A 15,177-nucleotide genomic window follows, 5' to 3' on the forward strand; every position below is an offset into this window, starting at 1 on the left:
AGGACCAGATGGGTTCTCAGCTGAGTTCTACTAAACCTTTAAAGAAGAGCTCATTCCAATACTTCTCAAAGTATTTCATGAAATAGAAGAGGAGGGAACCCTCTCAAACTCATTCTATGAAGCCAATATCACACTGATACCTAAACCAGACAGAGACACATCGAGGAAAGAAAATTTCAGACCAATATCCTTAATGAACATCAATGCAAAAATTCTCAACATAATCTTAGCCAATTGCATTCAAAAAAATATATTAAAAACATAGTGCACCACAATCAAGTGGGTTTTATCCCAGGGATGCAGGGTTAGTTCAAAATTCGGAAATCAGTAAATGTAATTCACTGTATCAATAGACTTAAAGTCAAGAATCACATGATTATTGTGATAGATGCAGAAAAAGCATTTGATAAAATACAGCATCCCTTCATGCGCAAAACACTGGAAAAAAATAGGGATAGTGGGAACATTCCTTAACATTATAAAGGCCATCTATGCTAAAAGCCTATGGCCAATATCATTCTAAATGGTGAAAAACTGAAAGCATTCCCCCTAAAAACTGGAACAAAGCAGGGAGGCCTTCTTTTACCACTTCTATTCAACATTGTCCTAGAAAATCTAGCCGGAGCAATTAGACAGACCAAGGAAATTAAAGGGATATGAATAGGAAAGGAACTCAAAATATCCCTATTTGCTAATGATATGATTATATATTTAGATGAACTGGGAAATTCCACCAGAAAACCTTTAGAACTCATAAGTGAATTCAGTAAAGTAGCAGGATATATGGTCAATGCTCATAAATCCAATGCATTTTTATACATAAGTGATGAATCTGCAGAAAAAGAAGTTAGGAAAACTACCCCATTCAAATTAGTTTCGGAAAAAAAAAAATACTTGGGAATCAATCTCACAAAAGAGGTGAAATAACTCTACAATGAGAACTACAGAACACTAAAGGAAGAAATTAAAGAAAACCTTAGAAGATGGAAAGATCTCCCATGTTTCTTTAATAGGCAGAATTAATATTGTCAAAATGGTCATACTACCAAAAGTGCTATACAAATTCAATGCAATTCCAATTAAAATCCCAATGATGCACCTCACAGAAATAGAGCAAGCAATCATGAAATTCATCTGGAAGAATAAGAAACCCAGAATAGCTAAAGCAATCCTTAGCAGGAAAAGTGAAGCAAGGCTATCACAATACCAGACCTTCAACTATACTACAAAGCAATAGTAACAAAAACAGCATGGTACTGGCACCAAAATAGACAGGTAGAGCAATGGTACAAAATACAGGACATGGACACAAACCCAAATAAATACAACTTTCTCATACTAGAAAAAGGTGCCAAAAAAATATGCAATGGAGAAAAGATAGCCTCTTCAACAAATGGTGCTGGGAAAACTGGAAATCCATATGCAACAGAATGAAACTAAACCCCTATCTCTCACCCTGAACAAAAATCAACTCAAAATGGATCAAGGACCTTGGAATCAGACCAGAGACCCTGCATCTTATAGAAGAAAAAGTAGGTCCAAATCTTCACCTTGTTGGCTTAGGATCAGACTTCCTTAACAGGACTCCAATAGCACAAGAAATAAAAGCAAGAATCAATAACTGGGATAGAGTCAAACTAAAAAGCTTTCTCTCAGCAAAGGGAACTATCAACAATGCGAAGAGAGAGCCTACAGAGTGGGAGAAAATCTTTGCCACTCATACTTCAGATAGAGCACTAATTTCCAGAATATATAAAGAACTCAAAAAACTCTACACCAAGAATACAAATAACCCAATCAACAAATGGGCTAAGGAAATGAATAGACACTTCACAGAAGAAGATCTACAACAATCAACAGATATATGAAAAAATGTTCAACATCATTAGTAATAAGAGAAATGCAAATCAAAACTACCCTAAGATTCCATCTCACTCCAATTAGAATGGTGATTATCAAGAATACAAGCAACAATAGGCGTTGGCAAGGATGTTGGGAAAAAGGTACACTCATACTTTGCTGATGGAGCTGCAAATTAGTACAACCACTCTGGAAAGCACTGCAGAGATTTCTTAGAAAACCTGGAATGAGACCACCATTTGACCCAGCTATCCCACTCCTTGGCCTATACCCAAAGGACTTAAAATCAGCATACTACAGAGATACAGCCACATCAATGTTCATAGCTGTTCAATTCACAATAGCCAGACTATGGAACCAACCTAGATGCCCTTCAATTAATGAATGGATAAAGAAACTGTGGTATATATATATATATATATACACACACAATGGAATATTCCTCAGCAATATAAAATAATACAATAATAATTATGGCATTTGCAGACAAATGGATGAAATTGGAGAATATCATGCTAAGTGAAATAAGCCAATCTCAAAAAACCAAAGGATGAATGATCTCACTGATAAGTGTATGATGACTTATAATAGGGGGGTTGGAGGGGGGCAAGAATGGAGGAAGGAGGGACTGTATAGAGGGAAAAGAAGGGTGGGAGGGGTGGGGGGAAGGAAAAAAATAACAGAATGAATCAAACACTATTACTCTGTGTTAATGTATGATTACACAAATAGTATGCCTTTACCTCATGTACAGAGAAACAAGATGTATCCCATTTGTTTACATAAAACTAAATTTTAAAAAATTAGATAAGTTATTTTTAAGATAGATTTACCTTCCTTGTCTGTAATGTCTCTGCAGTCACCACTGTTTGGAATTATAGAATACCAACCATCTCCTTTTATGGAAATACTAGTAGAGTAACAAACTTAAACATAAATTTAAAATTTTCAGAGCTCCAATACCATAGAATAACTGGCTTGTTCTAAGGGTTTCATGTTCTACTCATGTTTCTATTATAATCCCTTTGGAAGATACTTGGGGAGATTTTATTTCACCAAATATGACGCTGGTGTGTCATATCCTTGCAATCAAAATGCAGTGGCATGAAACATGAGATGAACTTAAAAATAGCCCTCATCATTATGACAACAAGTAATACACTGAATAACATGTTTGCTTCCTGCCTTCATGAGCTTTGGTTCAGAGGGTGTGAAAGTAGTAGTTAGAGGAGAGGAAAGTTTCTATTAGCACATATATATTGCTTTGTTTTTCTGCTAACTTTGAAATTAAGGCTGTTTTCTAGTTTCAAACAACAGACATTAGGATGGTAACAATAGAAACAGATCCTGATTCACAAAAATAATTTTTATTGTTCTAATGATGTCATAGTAAGAAGGACCATGTCTGGAACCAGGCTTACTCAGGGAGATATTCTGTAATAGTCACTATTTTAAAAGTTTTTATTTAAGTACAGAAATAAAAACAAACCCTAAAATTAGGGTCTCAGATATCACAGAAAGAAAGATTTGAGTCATTTCTTCAAGTCCTCGATTCTCCCAAGGTGCTTAAAAATTTCAAGGAATGATTGCAAAAATGAAAATTATTTAGACTTTGTGTCCTGATAACAGCAACAGAGGCAAGGGATACTCAAACTTATTTAAATAGTTGTTTCCTTCTTTTGTCCGTAATTGTATGAAAGTCACTGGTGGAAATTAATAATTTAAGATTGTAAGCAAGTATGATTTAATTGCTCTTACCACACAACATTACAATAGTTGATCTGACTATGCATGCCATGCATTGGGAAACAATATTTTGTCTGGCACAGCTCTAGGATGGATAGGACTCAACTGTGTTGGATCATGTCCTTTGTAATTTCACAGACTTATTCCTTTGCTTCTTATTTTTTCCATTCTGCTCAGTGTCCAGTAAAGCTCACTTTTCTGGACATCATTAATGAGCTCCCTCAGGATCTGGCTTCCAGGTGGATTTGTCTGATAGAATTATTGGCAGAAGTAAGAATGTGGGAGGACAGTGAGGATGGACTTTCAATTTCTACAACACTCTCCATGCCAAATTGCCGTGCATCAGGAATCCCCAAATTGCAGTATCTACAGATTCTGGTAGTTTTCTCATCCTTAAATATGGTTATTAACTGGACACTCTTTTTCCTATTTATTCTGTATAGTTATTCAAGATGTTTCAAAGGACTAGGAAAATTTTAAAGAAAACTACAGAGATAGGGCACACGTTTTGCTGTGGATGCTTTGAAAATTTCTATGAAAATTATCATTGACATAAATTTCATATTTTCTGTCATTGATCTAACCAACACAAATCAAACTTTAAACAAAACTGTAAACATGATGATATTCGGGATTGATTATATGGAATACAGAGACTAGTTGGGGATCACTGCAATATTAACAGGAGGAATTGATGTATAAAAGACACACAAGCTGCCAGGCAGTGTCCCATGCCTGTAATCCCAGGGGCTGAGGAGGCTGCAATAGAAAGATCACAAGTTCAAAGCCAGCCTCAGCAAAAAACAAAGCACTAAGCAACTCAGTGAGATCTGTCTCTAAATAAAATATAAAAAATAGTGCTTGGGATCTAACTCAGTGGTCACGTACCCCTGGGTTCAATTCCTGGTACAATACCCACCCCCCAAAATAAGACACCCATGGATACTACTATTGTTATTGTTTTATAATATCACAGCAAGTACAACAAGATAAAAGGTATATGACACTAAGAATGAAAAGGTTTTATTATTTTCTAGTGATATGCTTGACTGCTTGGTATACTCAGTACATTCAACAAAGAAAATATTAAAATTGAGTTCAATAAGGAAGTCAGTTACCATCTCAAAAATATTCTTTTATACTAAATTCTAAGAGACATTATAGTTGGAATGCACAATTCACAATAGCAAATGAACACAATACAAAGGGTAAAGTGAGTTCTGGATTGCTGAGGAGAGCTGATTTAGGTTGCAAGTTCTTACAGAAAAAAAAAATTCTGAATGAATGCTGGTTTTCCTTAGGAAAATCTGGGGTGAGGTTGGTGTATGTTTTACATTGAAACATGGCAAATATATGAGAAATAAGTTGACTAAATGAAGAAAAATGCAACATTTCTGTACAAATGATTAAGTTTTCTGAAAAGCTTTTATAAGTATATTCATATTTACATTAAATTTCAATAAATTCTCTTACCCAGCTGAATTATTTTCCATAGTAAGTAGGCTTTGGAGCTATATGGAATTAGGTATGCCCCTGAACAATTAACTACATTCTCTGATCCAGTTTATTACATGGTCTAATAATCTTTTGTGTTAATTAAAGAGTATAAATTGTAAATGAAATCACATATGTAAAATACATCACTGTTAGTCAACTTTGTGTTGTGACCAAAATAACTGACAAGAATGACTTAGAAAAGTTAACTTGGGATCATAGTTTTATGGGTTCAATCCATGTTCTCCTGATTCCATGGCTCTGGGCCTGAGGTAAGGCAGAACATCATGGCAGAAGGGAATGGTTAGGAAAATCATGCTGCCTACAGAAGTCAGGAAGAAGAGAGAGAGAGAGAGAGAGAGAGAGCGAGCGCGCGCGCCAGGGACAAAATATAATCCCATAGGCAGATTCCCAGTCACCAATTTCCAATTTTCTCTGTTCCCTATATTTACCATCCAGTAGTGTATTCAAATTATTACTCCATCAAATTGATTAATTCACTGATGAGGCTACAACTGTCATCATCCAATCTTTTCCTGAAGGTTCACCTCTGAACCTTGCTGCACTGGCACTGGGGACCATGCTTTCAAAATATGAGCACTATGGGGGATAATTCCAGATCCAAACCATAACAAATGCATAGTGTTCAGAACCCAGAAACTGCTTTCGAAATGTTGATTTTGTCTTTGTCTTCACAGGCATCATGGTTGAAAATCCAAATGTCCACCAACTCCTGTGATTCTTCACAAGGCATTGTCAAAACAATGTCGATGTTCAGCAAGGAAGTATATTCCTCAGAACCCTTTGCAGCTAACTGGAACCATGTTAACAATTTTTGTTAATTATGTTGAAATCTACATGATGTGCCTCTTCAAAAAAGAATACTAAAAGTGATCGTGTCGGACATTCAGTTTCAAACTACAACATGTGCAGAGATTGACAGTTGTCACTCTGAGATTTGCAAACAGGAAATAGATAAACACACCAAAATCAAAGAATTTTTTCCTTGAACCATCAGAGAATTGAGGTCACAGGACATACTGTGACCATAAAGCCTAGAGATAAAAGTAAGTAAAGATAATCGCATACACAATACACTTCCCAAGAGTGGAACATGCTAGAGGAACAAACTGGCATGAACACTTGAACAGTGCCTGGGAAGAATTACTAAAAATGGAGTGTAGACAACTGTGTGCCTGAGAAATTCTCCAAGCTCTTAAGGTCACTGCACGCTTCTACCAATTCTTCAGTGCTAAACCTCTTATGAAGGTCTGTGGAGACCTCTAATGTTCTGGCAGAGGGAGGGAAAAAATAACTATTTTGAATTGCCCAGCCAATTCCCTAGGAAAAAAAAAAAAAGGCCTGCTCAGAAGGAGAGCTACCTCAGGGAAGCCTTAGTTAGGCAATGAGAGGAACTATTACACAACTCCACTCCAACTAGCCAATTCATCTCAATTAAGATGTGGGAAGGGAAGGACACATAATTTTTAAGGTCACAGCTGAGGTTGAGAGGTCCTTTAAAAGACTCTTATTTAAACATACGATTACAGAATATTTTCTGTTTTCCAGTTTCACACTGAACCAATAGGTCTTCAAGTGAAAGGACTGCAAGGCGTAGACCCTCATATGGAGACATGTATTTTGGAAAGCCTGAAGACAGCAAGTGTGACATAACACAGGAACCTAGAGGAGTTTGAAAGGCTATGGCAACTGCAGCTACGTAAACAAAAACAAGACATTAAGAAAATATTAAATAGGAATATTACATAAATGAGATAAAGCAAAACATCATACTAACACCATTTATCCAAGTTTCTATTCTCAAATAAGCATGTCTGGATTCCAAAACGGTTTTACAAGGCATGGCAAAAGAATGAAACTCAGATCAAAAAATAAAAATAAAAAAGGAAGGGGAAATACCTGGAATTGAATTAGAACAAATTGTACTTCATACTTTCATAATGTCATAATATATTCTGTTGTCATGTATAACTAAAAAGAACCAATAAAATAAAATGCCTAGTAACAAGTAAAAACATGAGATTTAAGATTTAGCTGAGTCAATACTGTTTTCAAATATCTCAGAAATGAAAATGACGATTATTGAGAATATTTTGATAAAATGCTGAATCAGAATATCAAATATAAAAAAGTGCTAAAATGTTGAATTATAAAATTTAACAGGAAAACACTTAAGAAACATTTACATTTATTTTAAAAGTATTCAATACCACATTTATATGTAACATATTCTTGGAATTTGGGGGCAGGAAATATAAGATAATTATGATTATTATATTAGTACCCTACTGGATAAAGTTTGCAATATGTAGTAATATGAGTTGTTTAATCACATATAATAGAATAAAATTATGTGGTAAAAAGTCTTTCCACACAACATATATACTTAAGAATGTGTATATAAAACTGACAAAGAACTTTAAAACTCAACAATAAAATATATTAAGAAAACTCTTAAAGACCCAAGCAAAAGTTCTGATAGATATGAATCTAAAATGGTAAGTAGATAGCTAATAAATATATGAAAAGATGTAAACTATATTTTTTTATAACAGAAACTCAAATCAATACAACAGTGGGATAACACTAACCACCTAATAAAATGACTAAAATAGAAAAATCAATAATATTAACTGCAGGTGAATATGTGAAGCAACAAAACCCCTCATTTCTTGTTGCTTGATATACAAAAGGCACAGCTAATTTGGATAGCAGTTTTCAGTTTCTTACAAGGCGAGCACAGTCTTATCATGTGGTCCACAAATTGTACCCCTCAGAATTTACCAAACTAGTTTTAAAGCTTAAATTCATACAAAGTTCTGCATGTGTGTATTTTATGGAAGTTTATTTATGCTTACCAAAAAACTTGAAGCAAACAGAATGTCCTCCAATAGATAAATTGATAAAAGGAAATGTCCATACATCATAATTCTCAGTGATGAAAAGAATTGACTATGAAGTCCTAGAAAATCGCTGAACTGTAAATGTATGTTGTTAGGTGAAAGAAGTCGTTCTGTAAAAGCTACATGCTGTATGATTCCAATTACATCACATCTTGAAAAGCCAAATTAAAAATAATAGTAATTGTTAGGGGTTTCAGGGGAGGAGGAATGGTTGAATATGGGAGCACAGGTAATTTTTCAGAAGGTAAATATACTCTGTATTATAAAGCAACATTGGATTACAAAAAAGGGATAAATAAATGTTTAATACTGAATACTGTTATAAATAAATTGTTGAATAAAGATACATGAGAGAATGGACAAATCTCTCACACAGAAGGATTCTAAATATCTCCCATAGGTACCCTGCAACCCCCACTACCACTCCATAAATGTGAGCTGCATAATTTATTTCCCTCCAAGTGTGAAACTGAAAGACAAAAAATTAATGAATTTATAGTGGAGAAATCTGACAAGCACTATCTCAAGTAAGTGATCAAGGTCAATACAAGCAGTGGAAAACAATATTCATAAAAGACACCTTGATGTGATTTGGTAAAACAGCATTAATTTTTTCTTGTGTTGCTGGGATTGAACCCAGGGCCTTGATTGAACCCTGCGGAGCTACATTCCCAGTCCAGTAAAACAGCATTTTACCTCTGTGGTCTTCTGCCCAAACATCCATAATACAACCCCAAATTACAAGTAAAACACAGAAATTATAACAGAGGACTATTCCACAAATTCTTGGGTGGTCAAGGTTATCAAAAACATGGAAATACTGTGAAATGGTCACACCCAAGCATAGCCTAAGAAATATATTAATTAAATTTAAGTGGCATCACCTATCCTCTTTGTGATCAAGAACAGATAAGAACATTTATTATGGTATGGACTTTAGCTAAAAACATGGGTCAATATTGGTTAATTAGTTTTAACAAGTATCATGTTAACACAAAGTGTTAATAGACAAAACTGAGTGGGGGTGTATAGGAAGTCTTTGTAGTAACTTCTTAAATTATTCATAACATTATTCAGAAAAATTAATATTTTTTAAAATCTGTATTTCATGTTTTGAAATCCACTAACTGTAAGAATGCCAAAGACCTGAGTATGAAACCACAATGGAGAATTCCTGGGTCCTCATCCCTGGATCACTGTGCAGGCATAATGGAGACTGTATTGCCATAACACTGTTATTTGAGCGCGGAATAAATGTCAACAACATTACACCAAAAAATTTGGGAATTTACTTGCCCAACAAGTAGAATTACCCTAAGAACTGTAATGCTTTTGTGATGTTAGCTGTAAAATTGTTAGTATTTTTTATGTGTGATTGTAAATGATTGTAGACAATAAAAGTTAAATTGAGCCCATTTTAAAAGTTAGGCACATATGTTTGTCTCTGAAGATACAGTGTTGAAGAAGACAGAAAAAACTGTTTCTACTGTTAGTACAACAAATTCAATGGGAAGGAGAAGAATGTGGAGGATGAGGAGGAATCAAACGAAGGAAGGAGGAAGGAAGTTTTGATGTCAGAATGGTGGAATCCAAGCATGAGTTACTTCTTGAGAAAAAGCTATCAGAGAATGGAATCTAAAATTTTATTATGCTATTTCGTCCTGTCTATATTTCAAAATGCAATAACGAAGATGTCCTAAAGCAGTAGAACTTCTGAACAATAAAAGGAATTTTAAAAATATATTTTTTCTTAGGATTTTAAGTACATGATAGCATACATATACTTTCCAGAAGAAAGAGAGCTGTTCCTGAGGGCGAAGAGAAAATAAAAATTAATTCATCTTTAATATACATAATATACATGGATCTTCAATAACATAGTTTATAATGTTTATGTCACAATAATTAAGTAGGGCAAAGCCCATTACAAAATATGACATATTTGTAAAATCATTTTAAATAGGCATATTTGAAGGAAAAATAGATGAAAAATTGGTAATAATTTTTGCATAGTTGCTTTCTTTTTACCAATAGGGAAATAATAATTGCCTATAATTACAGTTCAATTTGATATGGAACTAATGCGTGAACATTTTCTTAAAGTATTTAATTAATTGAAAAAAAGTTAACTTTTTGAGGATGTGACTTACCTTATTTATAAAAGTGACTAATGAGCCAGGTGTGATGGCCCCCATCTGCAATCTGAGCAACTATGGAGCCTGAGGCAGGAGGATCACAAGTTTGAAGCCAGAGTGAGCAATTCAGGGAGGGTGTAAGTAAACTAGTGAGGCCCTGTTTCAAAAAAAAAGAAAAAAAGTCAAAAAAATGAATAAATACATGAGGACTGGGGATAAGGCTCAGTGTTGAGTAACCCTGGTAGGTACCAAAAAAAAAAAAAAAAAAAAAAAAAGTGACTAAGGAATAAGGAAAATATTAAATGAAATAGTGTCTGTTGCTATAGGAAGAAAACTTTGAGAAATGATTGACCAAGATGTGGGAAAGTAGCTTTAATTTCTCTGTGTGAGCTCTTGTTTTGTGACACATTTCATAATATGGAAAGTGTTGTATTATTGTGTAGACACATTTTTGCACTTTGATACACTTAATTTCTTTAAAATGTACCTTCATAATGCTGATCCTCAAATCAGAAGAAACTTTTCATGGAATTGATAGAGTAGAAAGGTAAAATGCAACTTAAGTTTAGGTTGTTTAACTTGTTCTAAGAGAAAATAACTGAGTGAACTTTTTTGGAGGGGGAGTAATTGCTCTTATGAGCTCTTATACACATAGTACATCTGAATAAGTTCAGTTAAATTTTCAAGAAAAAGAGAAGAATGACCTTACACAATCAAGAAAATGAATAATTTTAAAAATTTATAAGCTAAAATATGACAGTAATTTTCTGAAGCAGTCAGGCACATTGCCCTTTTATATTACCAGGCCCAATGAATTATGAATGTTGGCTGAATAAAAAGCCTGAGGGTGACAAAGGAGCCACGTTTGTCATTCACACTTACAGAATGTTCACTGCCCTAGCTGGATTTGCAAATCTTACCATTATTGCTGGATACTAAGGATTTTGGAAAATACATGAGGAATACTTTGAGGGTTGAGAAGATGAAATACTAATTGCTAGCCATGACAAGACATCTAAAGCATGCAGATTCTTGAGTCTTTTGAACTATGTAAGAAGTCAAGCTCAGCAAACTCCCCTTATCCTAACCTACCTGAACATGTAGAAGCAAAAGTCAAAATAAAAAGGCAGTTTTCAAGTGCATACATCTCATCTGCAGGAATCGTGAGTGGGAAAAACAGGTGTTCTGAGAGATTCTACAGTGCTTCAGTTGCTAAGGAAACCACTTTCATCAGTTCAGAAAGGCTGATAACCTGGACTTTTGCTGCCAAATTGCTATCAACAAAGGTTGGAACTGATATAAGCATGCATACACAAATGAAAAGGATGTGGTAGTTTTAAAAATAACCTAATGATAAGGTTGCATTGACAGACACCTGGGAAAATTGTTGTCTATTAAACAGGAATGGTTGAATAATTGATAAATAATTTGAGCAGATTCATCTGAACCAATGACTTCAATTAAAGTATAAAAATAGAAAAAGTTAAATTATCTTTAATGTGGTAGATATAGCAGTAATGTAAAGGCATATATATTTTAGTAAGTACATAGCAAAGCTTAAGTAATATTTTAATGTAAGTTAATTATCTAAAACAGAAGTGAGAAAAGTAGAAATTAGTACTGTGTAGTTTCATTAGACATTTATATACACTAATCACTTATTTCTTGATTGTTATTTCCATGTTATGTTTAAGACAAAGGAGCATACACAAATATCGTGATTGGCATTGCTAGGAAAAATGTACATTTAGTACACAATATACATCCCACTCTCATATTTTGTGCCAAGAATTGGCTAATAAAAGTATTATATAATCATCCTTGTTGAATTATTTATTGAATGGATTAGTTTTCATTTTCTTTTTTGTAACACAAAATAATGCAAAAGTATGCATCTTAAGAATGAGAGAAGGAAGTAGCAAGCAAGTTATAAAAGAAAATCTTTCTTCTTTCCCAGTTTTGATTAGTTCAAAAGTAGATTGCATTCATTTTACATTTGCTATACAAGATCTATTCATCTTTCGCACTATGAAAAAATAACTAAAATTATGTTATTATTAAGGTATCAAAAATACCTTAGTAAAATTTACTGCTTTCACTAGGTTTGTGCTCCTTAATTTTTAACAGTTTCAAAATTTTGAAAGAAGACATTGTAAGCACATTTTTAAAGGATTAAGAAATATTACCAAATTTCATATTAAGAGTTTGGTAGCAAATTATGATCAGATTTTTGATATAAAATTTATTTTTAATCTTAAAATAGAAATTAAATTTTGTCTTTCATTATGTACAAATTTCTAAAATTTTAAGATAGAAAGAGAAATGGCATTTTCATCTTATCTCATTTTCATCACACTTTGGTTTGGAAACAGTTACATAATTTTGGCTTAGTTTGACAGAACTGGCACATCTCATCTGTAGATGATGGTACAATTTTGGTATTTATAAACTATCAAGTTTTCTATAAATACATGGTTCTAGTTTCCATGGAAATTTAGCAATCACTAGAGCTGATTTTTGTTTATCTTTCTTAGTGGAATTAAATAATGCTATTTGCAGAGCTGTATTTAAAAGTCCTTAATAATGAGTCTTTGGTTATCAATTTGTGATTTGAAAGTACACACATATATTGCAACACGACACCTGAAAGTAAGAGTTCTAGAATGTAAATGATCAAATGTGAAGTATTTGTCTCTGCTGTTTCACTTTTTTATTCATTTTTAAAATTTTGGCTTTAATTTGTAATGAGAGCATATTAATGCAAATTACTTCACAAAGTTTTAAAAATTAAATGATTGGATATGTGTATAGTATTTAGAAATGTGTCTTGTTCATGTTTACGTGCTGGATAAATGTTTTCACTCTAATGGAAGTTCTAGAAAGAAAGGGCTCTCAGAGAGTACCTAGTTTACAGTAGACATTCAACAAAAATCCCTAAATTCATTAAATCAGGAGTTTATAAATTATTTCTCTCCTTTTTTATTACATTAAATACTTACAGTAGTTTATTATTCTATTTGTTACACTGTTTTTATTGTGTATTGAGTTTATTTATTACTATAAATACCAATTATAGTCTTTGTTATAGTAAATACTTATTTTTATCATAGTAAATGTGGACTAGAAAGCCTACATTTTGTACCAATTGTTTTCAAACTGGTAAAGCTAATCACCTTTTTTTTTTAACACAGATATTCCAAGATGTGTGTAAGCTTGAATACTCAGAGTAATTTTCAAATAGTCAGTTACTCTAAATACTACAATTAACAAAACAAAACAAACCTTTCAGAGTAGTCTTTTGGCATTCTTACTTTTCTATTTTATAGTGAGAAAGTCCTACTTTTTATTTACTGAATGTTACCAGAACATTTTCCTTTAAGATATCCTTATTGCTATAAAAATATTATTTTCCCCCAGTTTTTCTAATATTAATCATTAGGAAATCTTTCAGGTTGTCTCTTGTTCTTTTGATATACTTTGTTTTTACTTCTTTTTAATTTTTTTTCTTACTTCTGAAATCAAAAGGATATTTCCTATATACATCTTGTCTTATGCATCAGCACAATCAAGAATCAACTACTTTTATAAGAACACTGGTTCCTTCATTGAATAATGGCATTTAGAGATCAAGGTAAAATATTTATACAGATAAAGGAAACTGAAAAAACTTGTGAGTTCATTGTATAAATATTCAAATTTTATAAGCCCAAAATTATTCTGAAACTTTAAGAAGTTTAAACATACTGATGTTAGTGGTAAAGAACAATAATCCAAAACTTAGAGACAAAGGAAAGGATTGATAGATGAATTTGTAAGGTCATGCTAGAGAACAGATGCAGGCATGGAAAATTTGTTCTCTGCAAAATGTATCTTTGAGTTTCTGTATTTCCGTTGGAATATATTTCAGGCATTGGCAAAATCACTTAATTGATTGATTATCTAATTGATAATACAACCCGAAATGTTATTTCTTTTAAAATCAGTATAATTTCTACTTTTTTATCTGCTGGAAAATTCACGTCAGCATTCCTCTGGAGAATTATAAAAGTCTGCCATTCATCAGTTTTTCTTTTGGACAAGTGTCACCATCTTGCTAATTCTCTACTTAAGGAGTCAAATAATTTTGATGTACTCATTTTATTTTTTAATACTTTATAAAATTTATTGTACTGAATTTTTAAAGATTATGAGTATAATGTGATATAATATTAATATTAATATAAATAATTATACATTGAAAAGCTGCCTTTTTAAGCATATTTTGAATAAGGTTGAAACTTATTTAAAATGCAGTATTTCAATCTTTATTAATAAGTCATAAATTCAACTATATTTAGAGGGAAACAAGGAAAATGCTGATATTTAAATTACTTTTTTTTCTCCTTAGCCATTACTGAATCAGTGTACCTGATGGAGAGTTATCTGAGCCAATCAAAAATTGCATCTGTAAGAAATATTGGAAAACATGTGGTTTTGTAGCATACACACACAGTGTCTTGTCTACCTATCCTAGAAATATATTTCAGATGTGTAATGGTTGTCATGGAGATAGTCATTAATACATTTATTTTAATTGAAAATTTTAAAATGTTCTTCCTCAAATTTCCTCTCCTAAAAAACTTTTCAGAAACTGTCAAAATACTGTTATGATGGTATATATTCTCCCTTAGTGTAGTCTGTCAATAAACTTGACTTTTCTGGTTTTCTTTTTTCTGGTAGACATTCGAGAGTCGATACTTGTCACTGTCTGGAGGCTCCATTCAGATCCAGTTATTACATCCCCAGTGACATCATTTCAAAAAAATGTGCTAAGAAGTCTCCAGACTTACACTCCCAGATGGTGAAAGTGAGATAAAGTGAAAAGTCGGCCTGTGGACATCAGGCTCTGCCCAGGTCTATGTTACACAATGTTAGAAAGCAGTGTTCAGGCTGTGGCCACATCTGAGTTATTCCATTTTATAAAGCAGTAGTTTGCCATGAGCTGCTTCATTTTAAGTATAGTGAAGGGGTAATATACC

Source organism: Sciurus vulgaris, assembly GCF_902686455.1.
Source record: "Sciurus vulgaris genome assembly, chromosome: 6".
Lineage (NCBI taxonomy): Eukaryota > Metazoa > Chordata > Mammalia > Rodentia > Sciuridae > Sciurus > Sciurus vulgaris.